The sequence below is a fragment of the Neovison vison genome, chromosome 6 (genome assembly GCF_020171115.1).
Source record: "Neovison vison isolate M4711 chromosome 6, ASM_NN_V1, whole genome shotgun sequence".
Lineage (NCBI taxonomy): Eukaryota > Metazoa > Chordata > Mammalia > Carnivora > Mustelidae > Neogale > Neogale vison.
Window position 1 is genome coordinate 119,355,440 of NC_058096.1, and position 9,213 is coordinate 119,364,652.

Consider the following 9,213-nt stretch of genomic DNA (forward strand, 5'->3'; position numbering starts at 1 on the left):
TCCTTGTTATTTTTTTTAAGGTTTTGTTTATTTATTTGAGAGAGAGGGACAGAGATAGCAACAGAGATAGCGAGAGAGAGCACAAGAGCAGGGAGGAAAGGGAGAAGCAGGCTTCCTGCCGAGCAGGACACTGGGATCATGACCTGAGTCAAAGGCAGATCACTTAACCAACTGAGCCACCCAGGCGCCCCTGTCTGCTCATGTTTTATGAAAGACAGCTCTTCTTCCATTCTATCAGGGATGTTAAACAATTGCCCAATATTTTCTTCTCGTATCCTGCAGTAACCTGCATTTTTGGAAATTTGTCCCTTCCTCTTGTTCATTAGGGAGGAAAGGATATGTCCTTTCTCTTGCTCAGTAGCAGTTTTTTCATGGGCTCCATTTTTTTCTCTTTTTACTTACTTGGATTGAATGAAACAATTATCTTCTGCTTGGGAGATAATAGCATCCTTTTCTTAGATCAACAGCTTGAGAGGAGGTTGGTGCGAATGGTTCCCAGTCAAATTCTGAGTTCTAGAAGACTCTAGTACAGCTTTGCTCACCAAGGTGACATCTTCAACACCTACTGCCTGGCCCTTTGATTCTGTGACCCCGTATGGTACTGAAAAACTTCAATTCCTTTTCCATTAAAAGTAACCAAGTCTTCTAGGGGAAAAGGGTGATTACAGATCTAAGTTGGAAATATACAAAATAAACCTGAACATCACATTTCGTCATACCAGATAGTGAAGATTCTGCATCAAAAAGATTCAGGAATCGCTCTCTTCCTTGGTGCTGCCTGCGGAGGTGGTGGCCATCTGTTACGGCATCATGGCTGCCCTCAGACCTTTGGTGAAGCCCAAGATTATTAAAAAGAGGACCAAGAAGTTCATCCAGCACCAGTCAGACTGATGTGTCAAAATTAAGCACAACTGGTAGAAACACAAAGGCATTGACAATAGGGTGCTCAGAAGATTCAAGGGCCAGATCTTGATGCCCAACATTGGTTACGGGAGCAACAAGAAGTCAAAGCACATGTTGCCCAGTGGCTTCAGGAAGTTCCTAGTCCACAAGGTCAAGGAGCTTGAAGTGCTGCTGCTGTGCAACAAATCCAACTGTGCAGAGATGGCTCACAATGCCTCCTCCAAGAATTGCAAAGCTACTGTGGAAAGAACAGCCCAGCTGGCAATCAGAGTCACCAATCCCGATGCCAGGCTGCGCAGTGAAGAAAATGAATAGACAGCTGGTTGTACACGTCATATTGTGTTAATAAAACCATAAAACTACAAAAAAGGGGGGGATTTAGGAACCGATCTGAAGGGACTTTCAATGCCAATGATAGATAATTTGAACATCAGTGAGGATAATTGCAATGGACCAAAACACATCACATAATTAAATCCATGCATTCACAATACTACCGCCCCCTCCAAGCCCTTACTGGTCTCTGTGGGAGGGTGCTAGGTATCAACTCATTATTTTAAATCAAGGTGGGACATCAAGCATTTATGTTGCCTTTCCTATATGAACCATATCACTGAGAAACCAAATACAGATTGTAGGGAATTTCTTTTTATAGGAGCATTACAGTCAATACATGAAGAAGGAAAGATAGAATTACAGCCATTTTGCCACCCGTAATGTAATAACAGATCTAGGCTTTAATCATCAACAGCTACTAACATGACACAAAAAGAGATGCCAACAGACATTAAGGGACTCCTGGTGGAAGAAAACAGCAGCACCTAAAAAGGAGTCTTGCCAAAAAAAAAAAAAAAATCAAACAAACCTGGTCAAGCCTCTGGACTCAATTCCCTTTTAACAGGAAATTTGGAAGATCATAAACATGCTGCACATTTGACCCCAGCAACGTGAGGATGCAGTCATCAAAATCCAGATTGAAGGAAACTCTTACCTGCTCCCCTCAACATATAATTTCCTAGGGGACATATAATGGTAAAGGGAGAAGGTGTAGAGTCTAAAAAGACATATCCCCAATGTATGGACCTTATTTGGATCCTGAGTCAAACAAACTGTCTTAAAAAGTCATGATATTTATCAAGCAATTGAGAATTTGAGCACCGATAGGATTTCCTACAGTATTAAGAAATTATATTTACTGCTGAGGTGATAAAGAACTGTGTTAATGTGAAAAAAGTCTATTTTTAAAGATACATGCTAAAATGTTTACGGATGAAATGATAGGATGTTGAGAATCTGTTTCAAAAGTTATTGGGGGTGGGGTAGAGATTGGAATATAAAAGAAACCAGATTGGCCGTGGATTGATCATTGTTGAACTGGGTGATAGAACACCCCAGAGGTTATTATATTGTTATACTCTTCTGCTAATTTTCCATATCTGGTATTTCTCTATAATGAAAAGTTTTGAGAACTGTAATAATCCAAAAACATTCAATGAAATAACCTCCTAACCCTTGACTCTCCAATACGTATAGTGCCTGTGCTTCTACTGTACTTGGGAATCCTCCTAGCAGAGTGGGACCTGCAGGGGGGGGCCATCTGACCCAGTTACAGGCTTCAGTCAGCACCTGTCACTAAGGTCAAGCCAAGTCAAAATTTACCTTGACAATCCTTTAGCTTTCTCACGAAATAAGTAAATAAGGTACTGTGCATAAATCTTGTAGAGTGATTCTTATTTATAGTTGGATTTGAAAAACACAGAGATTGGGGGTGCCTGGGTGGCTCAGTGGGTTAAAGCCTCTGGCTTCGGCTCAGGTCATGATCCCAGGGTCCTGGGATGGAGCCCCGCACTGGGCTCTCTGCTCATCAGGGAGCCTGTTTCTCCCTCTCTCTCTCTGCCTACTTGTAATCTGTCTGTCAAATAAATAAATAAAATCTTAAAAAAAAAAATAAAGAAAACACAAGAGATTGGATGCCTGGGTGGCTCAGTCGGTTAAGTGTCTGCCTTTGGCTCATCTGATGATCTTAGGGTCCTGGGATCGGGTCCTACTTTGGGCTCCCTGTTCAGTGGGGAGCCTGCTTCTCCCTTGGCCTGCCGCTCCCCCTGCTTTTCTCTTTCTCTCTGACAAATAAAGAGAGATTTATTAAATAAATAAAATCTTTTTTAAAAAATGAAAAACACAGAGGTAAATAAAAGGAAGATCCAGAAACTTGGAATACTTTCTCCACTTGTTTTCCTGGACAACACTATTTCTTGATTCTCCTCCTACCTAGCCAAGTCTTCGTTGCTTTCCTGTCACCCCCCTCTCAATGTGGGAGTGCCCTGGGGATCAGTTCTCGGATGGCTTTTCTATCTACCATAACTTCCTAGTGAATTCATCAAGTCTTATTGCTCTAAATACTGTCTGTAAACTGATGACTTCCAGATTTCTATCTCTAGCCCAGAATCACTCCCCTGAATGCCAGATTAATTTATCCAATTGCCTACTTGACATGTCCATCTGGATGTCTAATAAGCATCTCAAATTAACGTATTTGAAACAGAATTCTTGATTTCCAAATTCTTCCCATCTTGCTCCCCCTCCAGTGCTCCCCTTCCCTATAAATGGCACCAGTTGCTCAGACCAAAAGCTCGAGAGTTATCCTTAATGCCCCCTTTTCTCTCACATCCCACATTCAATCTTTCATTAAATCTGTTTTGTTCTTCTTTAAAATATATCCAGACTCCAATCACTTCTTACTGCTTTCACCTGGATTACTTCCGTCATTTTGCAACTGCTCTCTCGGCTTCCACCTTGCCCCGCTGCCTGTTTCTTCTCAAACCTAGCAACCGAGAGGCTTTACAGAGATCATGTTACTGCTCTTCTCCAAATTTGCCCGTTGTGTCCCATCTCAGAGGAAATCCAGAGTCTTAAAGTGGTTTACAAAGACTTTCAAAGTATTGGATGGTGAACTCCGCTACTTTCCACCACCTGACTACTCCTCTGACCCCGTGTCTTTTACCTGTTTCACTGATGTTGCTCCAGCCCCATGGACTTCACTGCTGTTCCTTGAACATGCCAAGCATTCTGCTATCCCCAAGACCTCTACCTTCCTTTGCTTCTTCACTCAGTTGTCACATTATAACCTTCTGCCACACACATACACACACACACACACACAACCTCTTAGCACTTCCTCCCCCACTTATTCTGCTTTATTTTTTCTAGAACACTCATCCTCTGGTATACTATACATTTCTTATTTATTATCTGTCTTCTCTATGGGAATGTAAACTCTCTAAGAATTGCAAATATGTTTTGTTTGCTCCCTTCTGTACTACCAATACCTACAATAGTTCTTGGTACATAGAGCCCCACGGAATTACTTGAGGGGATAAATCAGTGAAGGAAGGGACAAGAAGGAAGTCTAGATGTTGAGGGGTAGGCAGAGACATTTAAGACATGCCTCAAGTCTCAGCAGCGGGTAGGGGATGGGTGAGGAATCTGGAAGCGCTCCTGCTTGTCTCTAGGTTTACTCCGTTGTATCTTATTATTAAAACTCCTCAAAAGCTACCATGTTGTGACATGCTCTGTGGAGAGACCGATGTCTCAAGAACCGGAGGGATCCCTAGTCCAACAACCACTAGGAGCCAAATCCCTCCAACAGCCCTGTGAGTGAGGAAGAAAGTGGGTCTGTCGCTCCTCATTGAGCCTTAAGAGGACTATGGCTTTGTGAGAGACCTACAGCTGGGGGACCCAGCTAAGCCATTCCTGGACTCTGACCCACTGGAACTGCGGGAAAAGAAATTGTGTTAAGCCCCTAGGTTTTGGGGTAGTTTGTTACACAGCAATAGTTAGTAAGACGGAGTTTGGTTTAGTGACTAGACCAGAAATTCCTTGAAAGCAGCGACTGTTTACTCAGTGCTTGCCAGACGAATATTTTTTCAATGACTGGATGACTTAGAGTTTTAATCTTTTTCTGTGCCTGTGTGTATTTTAGGGGAGAGTTGGGGAAAGCTACATCAGGCGGCTGCTAACTAGATGCTACTTTAAATGTAGTGTCTCTCTCAGTCCCTAATCCCACCATCTCCACTAAGTGAACCTCTCAGAGGTTGTGGTGATGCAAGGGGGGGGGGTCCTTTTTTTTTTTTTTTTAAGATTTTATTTATTTATTTGACACAGAGGGAAAGAGATCACAAGCAGGCAGAGCAGCAGGTGGGGGGAGGAGCAGGCTCCCTGCTGAGCAGAGAGCCCCATGCGGGGCTTGATCCCAGGACCCTGGGATCATGAGCTGAGCCAAGGCAGAGGCTTAACCCACTGAGCCACCCAGGTGCTCCTGGAAGGAGGTTTCTTTTCTTTCTTTTTTTTTTTTTTTAAAGATTTTATTTATTTATTTGACAGAGATCACAAGTAGACAGAGAGGCAGGCAGAGAGAGAGGAGGAAGCAGGCTCCCGACTGAGCAGAGAGCCCAGTGCGGGACTCGATCCCAGGACCCTGAGATCATGACCTGAGCCGAAGGCAGCGGCTTAACCCACTGAGCCACCCAGGCGCCCCTGGAGGGAGGTTTCTTAAATGAGCATCACTTTCCAGCCCATGGAGGATGCATACTTCAGAGCCAGACATAAACAGAGAGGAAATGATTATTATCAGTGACAATGGCCCCTTGATTAGAAATTTGAATGCTGCTCTTCTTCAACCGTAACCTGTAGTTAACAATCGCAAGTTATTGTTACAGATCAAGTTGCTTGAATATTTCCCTCTCCAATTAAGATGCACATCCCTACAGGTGTGGTCCACAGGAAACAACCTCCATGGTGTGGGTTATGTGTCAGGGAGGGGACATTTCTGGAGCCAATGACACCAATGCCCAGGTCACCAGCATTTAATCCCTCATTTTGAATCTCAAGCAGAGAGTGTGACAAATGCAAGAAGAGGTTCAATACATTAGCTTTTGGGTCCAAGCATCTGAGTTTTCCACCTGCACATAAAACAGGCAACACCCACACGGAGACATAGCGAATTCCTTTCATCAGAAAGCTGAGCGAGCCTCAAAGTAAAAATTTTTTATTGAACCAGTCAGAGACTCAGGGAGAACTGCTCGGCTCTGCCAAGTCATGTGGTCAACGGCCAGGCTGACAGGGAAACTAAAAAGCACCGGGTGTGAACATGTCCCTTTATACCCAGGTCTCTTCGAAGTGGTTGATGTGAAAGCTCCAGAGAAAGATGGTTAGGTCGGGATCTTTTCACTGAGTACCACATTCCAAATTCCAAGAAAGGATCTCTTCTCTCTATGGGGTGTGTTCTAAGGCCCTGTTGATTGGGAGAATGCAGCTGCTCTGCCTTTTTTTTTTACTCAAATTTGTATGCTTCTCCAGCATAATTGCTAACACTGCCAGGGCTGGACAAGCCTAGTTCTAATTTTTTGAGGTACAAAAAAAAAAAAAAAGAAAAAAAAAAGATTTTCTAATCTGCTTTCTCTGAGGAGGGCTTGGTGATGCATCTCCCAGCTGGGCAGGGCGGAGCGTTCCATCACTGCTAAAACTGGAATTATGCAAGGGCGTGGGGGGATGGGCTCGAGACCTGGGGCACAGGAAGTAGATTTGAGAGGGGCTCGCCCTGGAGGGGAATGGACTAGTTAGTATAGTTAGTAGCAGGAAACCCCTAGGTTGGGGGAGGTAGCGCTGTGGAGGTGGGGGGCTTCCATGATAGTCAGGCTGAAGGGTAGGGAGGCTAGAGAATTCTGACAAGGATGGAGTTTAAGCTGAGCATTTAGAGGTAGACCCAGGACTTCATATGGATCGACCCCTCTTTGTCCTGTTCCCCTGTCCCTCTCCAGGTCCACATGTGAAGTCGTTCAGGTCTTCCTCTGCTGCTCCCTGAGCATTTCCATGAAGCTCTGAGGAAAGACTTTGGAAATCAGTACTTTATTTTTAAGTAATCTTGACAATTTCTGGAGTTCTATCTGGGCCCGGAGTATGATTTGACTCATTTATTCGCGGATTCATCCTTGGACTAACTATCGTGAGCGCCCCCTTTGTGTCAGACGCTGCTCCACCAGAGCCGGGAAGACCTGTGAGGTCTGTACGTCTGTGGAGTTTACTTTTGTGTGGGGATGAGATGGATTTAGCACCATCCAAAAGGATGGGTCCTGCTGGCTCATCAACTGCCATGGGCAGTTCTATTCCAATAGTCAGCACAGATGTGATTTTCCGAGTGGATAGCTATTCTTGAATATAAACAGCTGTGCATCAGCATGTCAAAAAGCTTCCTTAAAGGAATGCTTTCTCCTGCCTGATACTTTGAGGCTTCAGAGAAAGCCACTTTCATCCAGGCATCAGGAAACTGTTGACCAAGGGGCACCCAAGAGAAACTCTCAGAACACGTGGAGCTGAGTTTAGCTTGACTCTAACCCACCGGTTTTTTTCATTAGGGATGTAAAAACATCCCTCAACCTTCACCCCACTCTCACTCTGTCATTGTGCTTGGGTCTATGGACTTGAGGTGCAAGGTCCTCTGAGAATCAAAGAGACAGATTTAAGGAATTCATTCATTCCTCAATGGTGTTTCAGAATATGACAGAACTGATAAGCCTCTACAATCCAGGTAAACCAGCTTGACCTGAAGTGATGTCTGAGAGGGACATGGGGTCAAATGGCACCCCTTGAACCTTTGAGAATAGCTTCTTACCTCAGGCTATGCATTAGAATGAGCCAGAGAATTTTAAAAATTGCCAATGCCTGAGTCCAATGCAGCTCAATTAAATCAGTAGCTTGCGGGGGCGGGGGGTGGAGGTGGGGCTAAGCTGGGCATTTATTTTATTTTCATTTATTTGTTTTTTTTTAACTTCCTGAGATGCTGATGTGCAGGCAGATTTGGGAACCACCGCTTTGGACTGCTCAAGATGGAAGGCAGGCCTGATCTGTCCAAGAGCAAAGGTAAGTTAAACAGGCCGTTTGTACCTGCCAGAGGGACTTTCAAGCTCACCAGGAAGTCGGTCAATAGGTCTAAATTTCAAAAGCAAATTTCCAAAGTTCACGTCACTTTTCCTGCGGCTATAAACCTTTAAAATTGTAAAAGCAAACTTTTAGTTCCAAAGCTGATTTGAAGTTTAAAATTTAAAGCGGGCAAACTGTGTCACCCTGCGGAAAGGAATATTTTAAATTCCTGGAGAGTATGTCAGAATTTCAAAGGATAATAATAATAGGTAAAAGCTGACTGATGTCTAGAGCCAAGCAGGCAGCAAGGTTTAACAGGCTCATAGTTCCCAAAAACCTCCCAACTCTCTCTCCATCTTCTTCATAGAAACAAACAATTATGGATGTGGAAGGCCAAGCCCTCACCACAAAAGAATCCTGTCTGGAGGGAACATCTCTGCTGGAGGGCCAGCTAATCTCCCTAGAACAATTTAGCTAAAGAGGCATGCACCAGTTCTTGGAAAGGTCTGTACCGCTGTAGCTGGGTTAGTGTGAGAAATGTGTGCCTTTGGGTTGGCCTGAAAATGGCGGGTACACCTCTTCGCCTCAGTCCTGCACTCTTTCTGTGTTGGAGCACTGACGATGGCCACACCCGCTCCCCATGGCCTCTCTCCTCCAGCCCGTGTGCTCAGTTTCTCTGACATTGTTGGCATAAGATGGTTCCCAGACTCCTCCCCAGCTGGTGGTTCTCTCCAGTCTGTCAGTGTACATCTGGCAACATGACTCCCAGCACCAGACACTGGATGTAAAGTCCCAGATGTATCAAGAATTGCTGTGGCAAGATTCACACTCAAAACCACCCAGTCTGGTCTCTCCGTGGTTCGAAGGGGAAGCAGAAAGCCCCGGCTGGGGCAGTGTGGGGACTCTGGCAGGGTCTGAGCTGGGCCTGTGAGAGGCGAGGATCTCAGGTGGGCAGAACTGTGTGGTCAGGGAAGGACAGACAAGCTTTAGCACTCGTTTGTAACCAAGGGTTAGACACAAATACTACTTTGTAGTTATAGTACAGTTACTCCTTTAATTTATCTTAGTAAACATCGTGGAAACACGTGACCTGCTCTGTGCATTGTCTCTGTGGTATGGGAAAGAGGGGGTCATAGATGGAGAGTAATGGAGAGCGAAGTAAGACCGTGCTCCCTTTGTGGTAGGCAGTGAGAACCCTACCTACGAAGCTGGCTGGTGTCAGACAAAAGTGGTATGGGATGACCAGGTGGTCCCAAGCCAAAAGCTAGTAGAATAATCTGGAAGGCAGGAAGGGACGGAAACCAATAGTGGATTTTGGTATTAGTGCCTTGCTCCCCTACGGAGAACCCTGGGATGCTCCGTGCTCTAGGAGAGCATGGTGGAGGGAGGCAGAGG

The 9,213-nt window shown here is 44.8% G+C and overlaps 1 pseudogene; it reads left to right on the forward strand.

The window, feature by feature from the left end:
- The first annotated feature begins 810 nt into the window (after positions 1–810).
- LOC122910536 lies at positions 811–1,218 on the forward strand (annotated as a pseudogene).
- The last annotated feature ends 7,995 nt before the right edge of the window (positions 1,219–9,213 follow it).